At 35.7% G+C, this 13,902-nt stretch overlaps 1 protein-coding gene across 5 annotated transcripts in view; it reads right to left on the bottom strand.

Annotated features, from left to right (window-relative positions):
- The window catches only part of LOC138707648 (serine-rich adhesin for platelets-like), a 164,890-nt gene that overhangs the window by 122,582 nt on the left and 28,406 nt on the right, over nt 1-13,902 (bottom strand). Inside the window, exon 2 of one of the 5 annotated variants that reach the window (XM_069837348.1) lies at nt 6,581-6,671. The exons of the other annotated variants lie outside the window; for them this stretch is intronic. The gene's annotated coding sequence lies outside the window, so the exon portion shown is untranslated. The remainder of the gene's footprint in view (nt 1-6,580; nt 6,672-13,902) is intronic. 5 annotated transcript variants of the gene reach the window in all.

Raw genomic sequence — 13,902 nt, 5'->3', positions numbered from 1 at the left:
AAGAGAAGGTCTACTGGCCTTAGCTCTGCCAGATTAAATAAATAAATTATTATTATTATTATTATTATTATTATTATTATTATAGCCCACCTCCCTCAAATCCATTTTAATATTATCTTCCCATCTACGTCTCGGCCTCCCCAAAGGTCTTTTTCCCTCCGGCCTCCCAACTAACAAACTATATGCATTTCTGGATTCGTCCATACATGCTACATTTCCTGCCCATCTCAAACGTCTGGATTTTATGTTCCTAAGTATGTCAAGTGAAGTATGCAATGCATGCAGCTCTGCGTTGTGTAACTTAAGCATGAACATATCTAATCTAATTTTAAACATAAATGTGTGTAATAGAAAATAAGGATAAAAATAATTTTATTTTCGTAGGGCTGGACAAGGCAAAGCAATTACAACATTTAAAAAACGAAATTCAAATAATAGTTTCGGTTCTAAAATATGATGAAACAATATATGCGTGAAAGAAAACTCCATGCCAGTTATGTTTGGAAATAGCAAAATCACTGAAGTGTAATAATGAAGTAGAGTTCATTAAAACATGTCTAAATAAAGTTTCTGACATTATTTGTCCTGAATGATTTGGTGTGTTTAATAGTATGAAATCCACACACACAATACACAGGAGGGTAATGCACACTGAAACACCAGCTGAACGAATAAATAAAATAAAAAATGCATCAACATGTGATCTATTCTCTTGCTTTAGGACTAGGTGAAAACACAGATATTGCTACAATAGAATTGGCAATTTTCAACTGCAGAGTTATGAAGGATCTCCCCATATAAGAAGAATATTTGCTCGATGTCATTCCACTTAAAGGAAATACAACTGGATAAGAGTTATTCAGAATTTGAATATAAAGCAATTGTATCTGTAGTAACAGATGGGGCTCGAAATATGACTGGTTTAAGGAAATTCTACTAGATGGACTAACGTGATAGTTAAGAGAGCTGAAAATAAATGACATAAAAATATGTTTTCTTTGTATAACACAACAGACTGGCTTAGATTTATTTAAAATACTCTCCATAGAAAAATACCTACAGTTTTATCATAGACTGCCTGCCACTACCATACATAAATACCATATATAAATAAAAATAAATAAATACATAACTGCCATGTTTGGCTCTACATTCAGTATATTTCCGAACAATTGCTTTCTGAACGAAAACTTGCAAAATCGAAACAAAGATCGTGACTAACAGACGAAAATTTACGAGTTGTATTAAGAATGACAATTTTTTACGTATTTTCTTAGTTGTGGCACAGTAAAAATTAGGTTCAAATAAAATTTAAATTGTCCATCTATAAATCATTAACCTGTAGTCTATGCCAGATGTTCACATTGAGAGTCCACCACTGGGATCCAAATGGAGTGCTCTATATACCTTGAATGATATCTGCAGTGTTTGGGAAAAGTGATATGTCAGTTTCCATAAAACCTTTTTTGATAATTCATTGACAACTTACACTGGTTTATGTCGATTTGATTTTTTTCTGTATGAATTATTGTAATGGGAGAAATACTTATGTATTTTTTTCCAAGCGAGCAGATGTTCCTTAAGTTGTCGATAAATTATCAAAAAAGGTTTGTGGAAACTGACTTATGTCACTTTTCCCGAGCACTGCAGATATTATGTCATATGTATTGCAGCTTGCATCCAGTGATGCCATCATGAGTACAAATTTACCGATGGCTGTTTTTAATGTTGTGCTATTATAGTTTATCAGGCAAGATTAATATTTTTAGTATTTTCTTATTATTATGAATGGTTTAAGTTACTTTTATTTTTTTTTTTTTTGTGTAGGCTAATACTGACATGCAGTGTGTCTATTTTTAATTTGTGTCGTTATTGCCAAAAAGGTGAATTGTTGTAATGAGTTTCATTGGGTACTTTTCTTAGTTGCGATTATTTTTTTTCATAATTTCTAAACACATTTTAGATTTAAATCTTCGCTTGAGTTTATCTTTCTATTTTAGGTGACTTAAGAACTCGACAATGGAACCGAAAATAACGACGCATTCCAGGTTAATTATGAAACTTATAAAAGGTTCATTCGAAAATGCCAAAGAGATTGTCAGTAAGGAGCAGCTGAGATCAAATGTTGAAAGTTTACCTTAGACTATTATAAAATACGCATATTAATACTTCAGTAAGATCAATTCCTATTCAACCATAAGTCTTGTATATACATTTTTAATAATCTTCCCCTAATACCGTATTTTATTACTTAATGATGTCATATTATATTTATTATGTGTTTGTTATGGTCACATTTCCAATGGAGCTTCAGAAAAACAGATGTCATTGTACAGTCCACAGCTGATAAGAGACGAGCTTGAATCGAAACTTCAACAGAGCATGTCCATCTTCAAGACTGATATTATTGCGATGCAAACTAAAAGAAGATAATTTTATCCGGAAATAAGTAATGCTAGTGTAAAAATAGAAGTTTATATTTCCACAATATTACAAATGCTCATGGGTAATCATCAGCTGATTATCGAGTTGCAAACACTGTCGATAAAAACATATTTTAATTCTTGTTCCAGTGAATGTAAAATAACTAGATTCTTAAAGTCTGGTCAAATTTTCATTCCGTGTATGTGACATTAATACATACATCAAAGAAAAAAGGGAAACCATACAATGTCACGGAAATGAACTATGGAATGTTTCACGACTTGAAAGATCTGGCCACTAAAACAGAGATAATGTTAAAAAACTCTGATAATGATAACGTCAAGCTAAGTGAAGTAGCTATGCAACATTTTGAAAAGAAAGTATTTACAGGATTTTCTACAAGAATTCCAATAGGTATATTGTACTGAGGAAGTCGATCTTCTGGTACGAAATTGTTACGTTGAAGCATTTGCACTCTACTAGACTGAAGAATACAGTAAAAAGGCGAGTTTGGTAAAAATTAGTTAAAAACATAATTGCTGAATCTTAATGCTATTTTTACAATAACTTGCAGTGGCATTATGCACTACTAAAGACATTCTGCATACCAGTTATTCAAATTATGGATAAGTAAATAAAGTATCATTTGCAGCAGTAACTACGTCTTTTGTACACCTCTCACAACGCATTTAAAATATTTGAAGATATTACACAACAATTAAATACTATTATATTTTTTTCAAGAAAAGTGTCAAGTCAAAGTAGGGCAAGAACTACCCCTCTGAAGACGTGACTGATAGCACACAATAAAAACACAAACAATGTTATAGGCCTACTGATCTTTAATGTCCAATGTATTTTCCAGAATCAATAATTGAAAACTGAAAGTAAAACTTGTAATAGACTTTTACACAGAAAAAAAAAATCTTTTTGCTCGCTTGAAGAACGAAGATTTTTTAGTTCTGTCAGTTTTTCAGACTACCATCAATTTAAATTCTAGCTAATATTTATCAGTAAAACAATTGTTCTTTTTTTATCGGGTTCAGTATTCGAGCAAATTTCAATTTACTGTAGGCTTCCATTGAACAGAAACACAGTATGTTACAAAAAGATGAAGTGAGATGTGAGCAGTGCATCTTCTTTTTCTCTATGCAGTATAATGCTATGTAGGCGAGAGAGAATGCACTCTGTTGTATCAAGTTGAAGTTAGTCTCAAGAAACGCAATATCAATTATTTTCAATGTCACCAATAGAAATTTTTTCTCGCTAAGTGATGAACAAATGAATTTACTTTTAAATGACCTGAATTTGGTTAACACAAAGAACTGGCCTCCTAAGATTGATATCACTGGTTTTGATAAAAGTGTGAGAAGACTGTGATATTTTTCGCTTGCTAGAAAAGCGACTCCTCATAACTGCTTTCTGTGAGTTATTGACTCAAACTGAAACACATTAATAGTAACTGAAAATTTTAAAACAACGGACACACTGCCAATTTCAACATCAGAGTGTAAAAGATCATTCAGCGCAATGAATGAAGTAAGTTAATACCAAAGAATATAAATGTTCTCCTGGACAAATGGGTTGATATTCATAAGCAGTGTTGGCCCTCCACTTCAAGAGTTCAATCCACACCCTTATGTATGTAGAGTAGAGTCTTAGAAAAAGTTTCGTTGCACAGATACTTTGTAAGTCCCCGAAAGGAGGCAGTGTGCATGATCAGATATACAACGAAACAAAACTAATTTATTACATCAACTACGCCTTCTCTTGTGAACCAGGTTGCACGTCCTCTGATCATGCGCACTGTCTCCTTTCTGGGACTTATGAAGTATCTGCGATAAAACGTTTTTCTAAGCCTGTGCATACTTTGACACTGACATTGGTCACTATTCAGAGATACGTCCCACCTCGGAGTAGCTCAGGAATAATCGTGTACGCCGTGTTTACACGCGTGCGTTTTACATAGAGAGATTCGAAGCTCGGACTTTGGAACGAGAAGAAATAGCTCTATCTCTAAGCCATAAAGGCTTCGTAGGGAATATGTTATTTCGTGACATACACATACGTCACTGCTACGATTTGACTTCATCTTCGATGTGTAATATTTGACCATGTGAATCGCGCGTAAACCCGAATGACACTAGGACAAATTCACACTACAAGAAAGCGATCATTTTTCGTGTCAAACGGTGTAAAATCGTGGTTTCGAGATAGCAGATGAAACATTATGTAGAAAACGAAAGCCACTGAAAGAAGTTACGTATATGAGGCAATCTGGGGTCTCTGAAATAGACTGAAAAGTGAGTTCCACTTAAAAGTTTTTTTTCCCCAACTACAGCACTGTGTAACGTAATATATAGTATCAGCTTAAGACATATTATTTCCCCAGGAGTTTATTATAATACTGTATTATACAAAAGAGAAAAAATAGGAGATGCTACATACACGAATTTTTATTTCAAATATAGTTCAAAATACAGGAATCCTCTTTAAACACAATATTGCTCTTGCTATACTGTAGAAATGCGTAACAGGTGTGCAAAGATTTAGAATATGTAGTCTTAACAAATTAACTAAAGAATGAGATAAAACAATAAAATCAGACAGACATAATACACATTGACAAATTGATTTCTAAAATCGAAGGTCAAGGGGCTGGGAAATAATAGTCCTAGCTGGGTTAATCTGTATATGAGCAATGGGAGATTAATCACTCTCACCTAAACCAATACACTCTAGAAAGTGTTACGGTATACAGTATTATACAGAAAATCCAGATAACATCAAAACTATTTCCTGACTTTACAACATTTTTAAGTAATACCACAGTCTAGTATATAGTCACGAAGCTCAATACTTAATAAATATGCATCCATAGATAGTTGCTAACCACCAGGATCGCTACTATCGCCTCATCATAGAACCTTTCCCTTGCAGACGATATCGTGTTCTTTTGAAAAAATTAACATCTTCCTTCCACTATTGAAACATGAACTGCATAAGTTTTATTTATTATTTTCATAAAGTATAACCTATATTATATTTTATAAACTCATCCTCCTGGATCTTTCGGAAGGATACTGTAACTCTGACCTCTTTTTCTTACAATTTATAGTACTACAAACGTCTCCTTGTCCCATATTATTATTCAGGTTATTGTATTTTAGCCATTTACAGTTATTACAACCGATAACGAACATTTCACAGTTTACACAACTTTTCATAAAAATGCGAAATACGGCAGTCAATGCCTTTTCGATCTAGACTAGATCGTAATGTATGTTCGGGTTCTCTATTTCAGTCTATGGAGCTCAGTGAAATATTATAACTTTATTGCGTATTATTGCTAAGTTTTATTTAGTGTAGTGTGTCCATAAGTTCCGTTTACTTTTTGTTGCATAATATGTTGCAGAAATAATTAAAAAACTGTGTTATTTTAATGTGAAGAGAATTTTACATGTTAACATAATCTGTTCACATCAATATTTTAAGTTAAGAATGGAAGCTATTTTGAGGTTTAATAAAAAAGAATTTATATTGTCATTTTAATTTAGCATATGTACCTTCCTCAATTGTAGACATAAAATGTACCATACCACTCCTATGAAATTACTGTACGTACGATTATGTTACTTAGTCTCTTAGGTAGTAGATAAATACAGTAATTCAATACTCAATTGTAGTATTCAAATACAGACAAATTGAATGTGCGGGGTATCATACATGACATTATGCTTAATTATAATGCATAAATGCGAATATTGAAGTACTGGTACAGTAAACATAACCTATAATTTATATATGAATGAGAGGACATTTGAGACCACTAAAATTAGACAGAAAGGGGCAACTGGTACAGTAAACATAACCTATAATTTCAACATATCTAAATATCCGTACGGTGCAACTGAAAATTAAAGTTAAAAAACCTTGTGCCTTACGGCCTCTATTAGATCACGATAACAGTGGCATAGTCTATTGTTCCTAGTACTCACAGCGCTCCAAGCAGCTAGCAACTATCGCGAGAAATGCAAAAAATCATCCCAGGCTTCGTGACTGTATATACTAGACTGTGGTAATACCTAAGTAACAGTGACCTCATTACTCAGTCAATTATTGACGATTCTTCGCAGAAAATACGCAAAAATTGTACCTTAACTCGCTCTTTATTTTGTTTACAGTAGAATCTCGGCAGTAGCAACTCTCTTCTTGGATACATGCCTCACATCTTCTAAAGATGTACCCTATAACATGACGAAATTATTTTTCATGATATACAGAATGTTTCTATGACGTACCAAATTTTTCAGGGATCATGGAAAGGAGCAAAAGCATCAATTTGACATGAGGAACCCTAGTCAAAAAACGAGGAAGTCTACAGTTATAAACCAAAACAGTTTTGGGATCTCTATTAAAGTGGAATAAGAAAACTTAAAGACGTTTTTTGATTTAACAATTACATTACCTTCAAGCTACAAAAACTACATTTACAACAGATGTTCAAATTGACATCCAGCAGGCATGACGTCGCAATAAGCTCTAACGCATCTGGTCTTAACCCATTATAATCCAGTGGCAATAAAGCCTTACTGATTGGCTGATTTTAAATTTGTTCGTTGTTCACATCAATTCGTGTAAAGATTCAAATATCCTCCACTAGTTCGAGTTGGGTTTTATCGCATCCATTCGTTACGTGCTGTGTTGCCAATTCAGCGGTTTTTCCGCTAGTTCTGGCGTTTTTCTGTGTTAGTTTAGCGGGTAAAATTTATGAAATTTGTATTGCTGATATAAGAATTTAGCGGTTTTTTTAGCACTCACAACGGGAAATAATTTCACTTTACATTGACAGTATAGCAATTTAGCGGTTTCTGCACAGTACCATATCGGGTTTTTAAGAATCGAGTGGGCAAAACTGGTTACGTCGTCAGTACAGAAGAAATTAATGAGTGTACACATTCCTTCAATAATGTTAAGTATAACTATATCTAACAATTGCTGCACAACAATTTCAAGTATGAGGCGTGTTCTTAAAGTAAGTTCCGTTTTCAATTATAGCCGTCGCATCCCTGCAATCGTTATTTTGCACATGCCAGTGCCTCAGTCCGTGTGTGTGGTTAGTTGTGATCAGTTGAAATGTTTAACGCGCGGGGGGGTGCGTGCGTGCGTGCGTGCGTGGTGTGTGTGTGTGTGTGTGTGTGTGTGTGTGTCTCTCTCTCTCTCTCTCTCTCTCTTGAATCCAAACATCAATGTCCCATTCATCTCCTGAAGTCATATGGTTGCACAGCAAACTCATCAGGAATCTGCCATTCCTTATCGTTTTCCTCAGTGCTGGATGAAGTGCGTAAGGATGATAAAAGCCATATAATCGAGAAAAGTGTATCCAAGTATCGAAGACACGGGCCTATTATGTGATCACTGAGTATGTTCGCACACATACACACTGCAAATCTCACTTGATGGCTCCTCACGACTGTAGCACAGGGATTTACATTGGCCCATTCATGACTATTTTGACTATCAAGCATTCCAACTCTAGTGAAACAGGCTTCCTTCCTTCCTTCCTTCTTCACTGGCTCTATGGTCCTATAAGAACTTAGACCTCTTCTAATACAACTGTCCATTCTGTTCTATCCAAAGCCTTGTGTCATCTTTTAATATTCATTGGTCTTAGATATTCTTCGACCTTGTCTATAACCATTTTAATTTTTGTCTTCCAAACTTTCTCCTTCCTTCAGGTTTCCCTTCCAAAAAGTTTTGTGCCATTGTTTGCTGAGTCATTCTTAACGCATGTCCTGCCCATTCCTATCTTCTTCTTTTTCTTCTGACACCCAATACTAAGACTGGATTCTTATAAAATATCGTTAATTCCTTACTAATTCTAATTTTCCATATTTCTTGTTGTTCTACCAATCCTTATATTTAGTATATTTCTCTGCCAAGCATTCAAAACACATTTTTTCCTCTCCTACAACGTTCATAATTAACTCCTGAACATAATTATTGGTTTCAATATTGTTTTTGTATGTTAATTTAACTATCCTACTCATGGTTCTAGAAATAAAAAGTTTCTATGAACAAAAACATTTGCCATAACAATTCTTGTCCTCTCTTCACTTAAGTCAATATTTTAGGTAATTAAAGAACCTATTTAAAATTCTTAACGTCTTCAAACCTTTGTCCATCTGAAAGTATTTGATAATATGTTTGTTTTGGATCTTGAAATTCTCATAAATTTTGTTTTATTTTCATTTATAACTAATCATGTCTTCTGAGATCCAAGTTTTAATTATGTTAATGGGTGGTGATAATTTGAATTCCTACTCTTCATTCGAGAATTCCTAGTTCTAAGTTTCATAAGTATTAATAAACATATTTAGCTCTCACTCAGTCTGGCAGCAAACTTTGATCCTTGAGTAACTACCCTACAACACGTAACAGATAACAGGTCACGATTTGATATTAATAAATGTTACCACTCACTCATATAATTGAATTTATACTGCCCACTTTCTTAGCTATACCTCAGTAGGTGATTCAAAGTGGACCAGTGAAATTCAGTGGAGTATGCGACTGTTGTACAATGCAGAAGAAAAAAGTTTAAACCTCGCAGAGTGGCTTGTGAAAATAATTATAGAGATTTGTACAGATTTAAGTATGAAAACTTACAGTGGCTAGGCCAGCATTTCTTACAAGATTCAAATGAGAAAAGAGGAGGAGCTCTCAATAACAAAACTCCACACTTTCCTCCTCTATGAACCAAACAAAAGTTCATTTACAAACCGAATCTATGGTGAGGACCTTCCCTTTAAAAGGTAGTCTGGACTAAATCATAACTTACACAACTGATATCAAAGTGATAGAATGTAAGTATTCAAGAGTCACGGAGTGATTTATGTCCAGGAGGAGAAAATATTTATTCATATTAAATGCTGACTAATCACTCACAGGCCAATATAAATCACTCACTATCTAACAGTTTTATTAATATATCTTAATGCTTTTTCACTTCTCTCACTCATTGTTCTAAGTGTAACATCACCTTTCAACGCTAAATATTGTACTGTTCTGTTAAAAATGGTTCCATTTGGGTTTATCTCAATATTTCTTATTGCTTTTCAGAAATGAACTAAATAAAATAGATAAGGCATTTCCTTGTCTAAGTTCCAACCTAACAAAATTATAAGATATATTTCATTTTATTTTAACTTTGCAGTTAGAGTTATGAAGAGTCATTTCAACTAAATTCATTTGGCTGGGATTCCAAATTTTTAAGATTTGCAATAGACATGTCCTACCGAACCATATGCCTGTTTATAATCTGTAAATAATCTATGCAAATACTCTCAATCGATTATCTCAATATGAAGAGATTACAAGAGTTTACTTCCCTCTTCTAAATCCATGTCTATAATCACATAAAATATCAATTTAATGGGACCGGCCTCTTAAATATCAGAGACACTAAAATTGTATAACATGTATTTAAAAGAGTCTGTAACGAAATACGCTTCATTGGCGAAATGCACATGTACAGAAAAGTGATGGTAACCACACAGCATTGCAGTAAACATTGACCGAACATGATGCGAGGTGCAAAGTCATCAGGAGTCAAGACACGAACTTTCTGTGGATGGTAGAGGTACAGCTTCTGATCCTGCAATACTTTCCAAACAGTATTGTGTGTGATACCCATTTCACGTGCTACTGCTGACTGCTTACTGAACTCTCCTCAGCCATGCAATCAAGCACTGCTTCTTCAAAGTTGGAACTCCATGCAGTTCATCTCTCTCCTCAGTCATGGAATTGTGGTGGAAGTTGCCTCACTTCCCTTAAATGTTCAATAAGTATTGGAAACATGGTTATCTCTTAAATTGAGACAACTCATCCTGTCTAAAGTATTTCCATGGTTTTCCTATGGCCTAAGACAAATATCAGGATGAGTCCTAAAAGAAATGGGCCACGTGCCTACATGCCCTTCCTTATAAAGTTCCCAAATGTGAATTAAATTTTCGACATAAATGCCCTGGCTCAACTTCCCTTACTACCCATTACATGAGCGAGGTTACTAGTCTCTGCTCGCATTGCGAAAGGACAGAGTACCTTTCAATATGCAGACTCAGAACTCACGGAGTTTCTTCCGGCGGCCTTGCCTTAGCCTTCGAACATCACACCTGTTACACAAGCGAGTTTTCTCGACTCCACTTGCACTGCGAAAGGACAAAGTTCCTTTCAATGTGCAGGACTACACCTACTGCCATTTCTTTCTCCATCCTGCAGTCGTGCTTTTTAGCACATCTCTCTTCCCTCCATATGTGGTACCTAAGAGGTTACGCCCACTTTCAGCTTTCCCTTTCAAAATTTTCTAGAGCAGCATAACTTGGAGTGAGACAATTGGTCAACAGGCTTGGAGCTCACATGTTCAGTTTCTTTCAGCCTCGAAATCCCTTTGCAAGGACGCTTTTCGCGTTCCTTCTAAAATTTCTCCTCCATTTCCCCTCTCTTTCAATTCAATGCAGCTGGATGTCACCTATGTGGATATGTGGCCCGACACAACCTTTCTGCTTCCTTACTCTTTTCATTTGCTTCTCCATAAACATATCTCCATATCTTGAAGTTCCGCAGCCCTATACTCCATTACACTCAGATAAGTGCATTCTTCAACATGTAAACACAAGCTGCATTCTAAACACTTATACCTGAGGACTAACCACGTTGAAACACAAGTCACACCATCTACAGTGCATTAATGGAGTTTACTTTTCTCAACCCATTGTGACATATATCTACTGTACATGTTGCCAGATTTGCCAACCTTTCTACTTCCGTTACACCACCTGCAACCTACGAACAAAGGTTTTGGTCTATTTGTTTCTGAACAGGTGGTTCCTCATCCCAGATTGATGCTTTTGGCCTCTCCATTATCGCTGAAAGTTTGCAACATTACCATGGAAACAACCAGTATTTCAACTCTAGTACTCTCTGCTAATTCATGTAACAAATGTCTCCTATAACTATATTTTAGAAGTCACTATCAAACATTTGCCCAATTAATCTACATGCACTGAATGCACACCAAATACGGTATGCGCCAACATATACAGTACTGGATTTCGCGCAGCCCGCATGCACATGCCTGTGCATCTGCGTGTTGTTGCATCACCATTATGTATTGCTAGTTGTGTAACGAACGTTGTGCTGTGTGGTTGGAACTGACAATGGGTCTCGCGACAGAGGAAAAAGTGTTCATAGTGGAGTATTATTTTCGCTCGTACGGAAATGGTTATCAAGGTGGGCCAAGTTTAAAGTTAGTGGCGCAACAATATCATGAACACTTTAATCAGCCGGCACCAAGCAACACAGTTATGCTATCGTTACAAAATTTCGTTGTACGCGTAGTGTATTGTGTCAACGGAAGGGAAGGTCTGGTAGGCCAGTAACTGTGTCCACAAATATAAATCATGGACGTGTCCTCAATCAGGTGTTGCAGTCACCAAAGCGAAGTCTTCGACGAACATCCCTGAAATTAAACATCAGCAATACATCACTTCGACGATTGTTTAAAGACTTAGGTGGATTTCTGTACCGAATACAGGTTGGACAATGATTGACGGAGAAAGATAGTCGTGTCAGGATTGAATATTGTGCAAGATTTTTGGCCATGGTGTACGAGAATCCAGATTTCTTGCTCAACGTGTGGTTCTCCAACGAAAGTCACATTCACTTGGACGATTTTATCAATCGCCAAACAAAGGAGAACATTTTCAACTGTAATGATCCACCCACAACTGTGCCTGTATTACGTCAGAAGATTGTCTCCTTTTCCAGGACTCTGCAGCAACCTATGTTCCAGAATATGTTTCAAAATCTGCGTGATCGTTATGAACACTGTCTACAGCGCAATGGAGCACATTTTGAACATTTATATTATCATCCCGATAACTAACAACAACAAATAACAGTAACATATTGTTCCAGTACTGTATATTTTGGCGCATACTGTATAATGAAACTGTGTGGTAATGACACATGAAAAATTTGTTACAGATCTCACACAAGATTAACACTGAGTGCCTGCCACCCATTATTGACTCCATAGAATGTCAGAATCCACTCAGTAGTGATAACAGAACCCAAAAATTTGTTACTCAAGTCACAGAAGGCAAGAACTAAGAACTACCTTCCCACACACAAAATGATTTTAGGAAATTTCAGACTCAAGCTGTGCTGTACTGACATTGTACAGTGTTTTACCATATTAAAATAGAGCGAGTCCCAGAGATCATTCCTAGTGTTTTTACGGCGCTGTATCAACATCTCAGGTTATTTAGTATCTGAATGAAATGCCGGTGAAATGAGTTTGGGGTCCAGCACCAATAGTTACTCATATTGGGTTGAGGAAAATGATCGGAAAAAACGTCAACCAGATAACTTGCCCCAACGGGTCAGACAAGCTGTTACTCCACAGATGCGGACGCATTCCTAATATTTCTGTCAGTCAACCAGTGGCAAGTAATCCTCAATTCTGCCACTGCTTGCATCCAAAACTCTGTGCTTTGCCAGATTAAAACTTACTTATTGTATGTATTGTACTAGTAACATTTGGTACTCACCAATCTCAATTGGGGTTTATCAGACTAGTCATCTGTGGATAGAACCTGGCTCTATCAGGATAGCCTATCTGTTGGACTTGAGTAATCATCACATATAGGGTACACAAAGGGTAAAAGCATGCCCAAGTGCACCAACCTGTCTCTTATCCAGCCCCCAAAAGGCCAACCAAGGTACCCCCTTCACAGTAGCTGCTGAAAGTGCTACCAATTGTATGATATGTAATTCACATTGTCGTAAAAGAACTATTCATCACATACATCAATTTCTATGTGCTAAGAGAACGAATTTCTGTTTCAATGTTTTAAGTACCTCCAGAGTATGAAGATTAGTTGTGTACACTTATTTTACAGTGTTACCCAGAAATAAATGTCACATTGTGTTAGATCTGGGGAACAAGAGGGCCATAACACCCTGCTAATAATTATATGGCTAAATACACGAATGTTATCGATATAATATAGTATGCAAGTTTTAATCCAGCACAGTGCCGTGAGTTCACAGAAGCAAGCAGTAGAGATAGAGGGAGGAACCTGCCACTGGTCAGCTGACCAGTGCTAGGACTCACTGTATTAACATACAGTATCATTTAAAGTATAACTGATATAAAAGGTGATAAAGCCATTCTACGTGCCTTTAGCTAGAGATCCCCAATATTGTGTAGAATACTGAAAGAGTAACAATGACGCATTAAAATTTGTTGTTGTACGACAATTTAAAGTTTCAAATAAAGAATGTGTCATTCCACATATTTGCTGAATAACAAAGTTTACTGTATATATTTAAATTGTTATAGATTGATATGAGTTCTATCAATTACATTCAATTCTTTTGCAAGAAGAGATGAAGAAAAGTTAAGTATCTGAA

The sequence above is a fragment of the Periplaneta americana genome, chromosome 10, assembly GCF_040183065.1.
Source record: "Periplaneta americana isolate PAMFEO1 chromosome 10, P.americana_PAMFEO1_priV1, whole genome shotgun sequence".
Taxonomy (NCBI): Eukaryota; Metazoa; Arthropoda; class Insecta; order Blattodea; family Blattidae; genus Periplaneta; species Periplaneta americana.
Note: the sequence above shows the minus strand (reverse complement) of the source record. Positions and strands in the feature narration are given on the sequence as shown.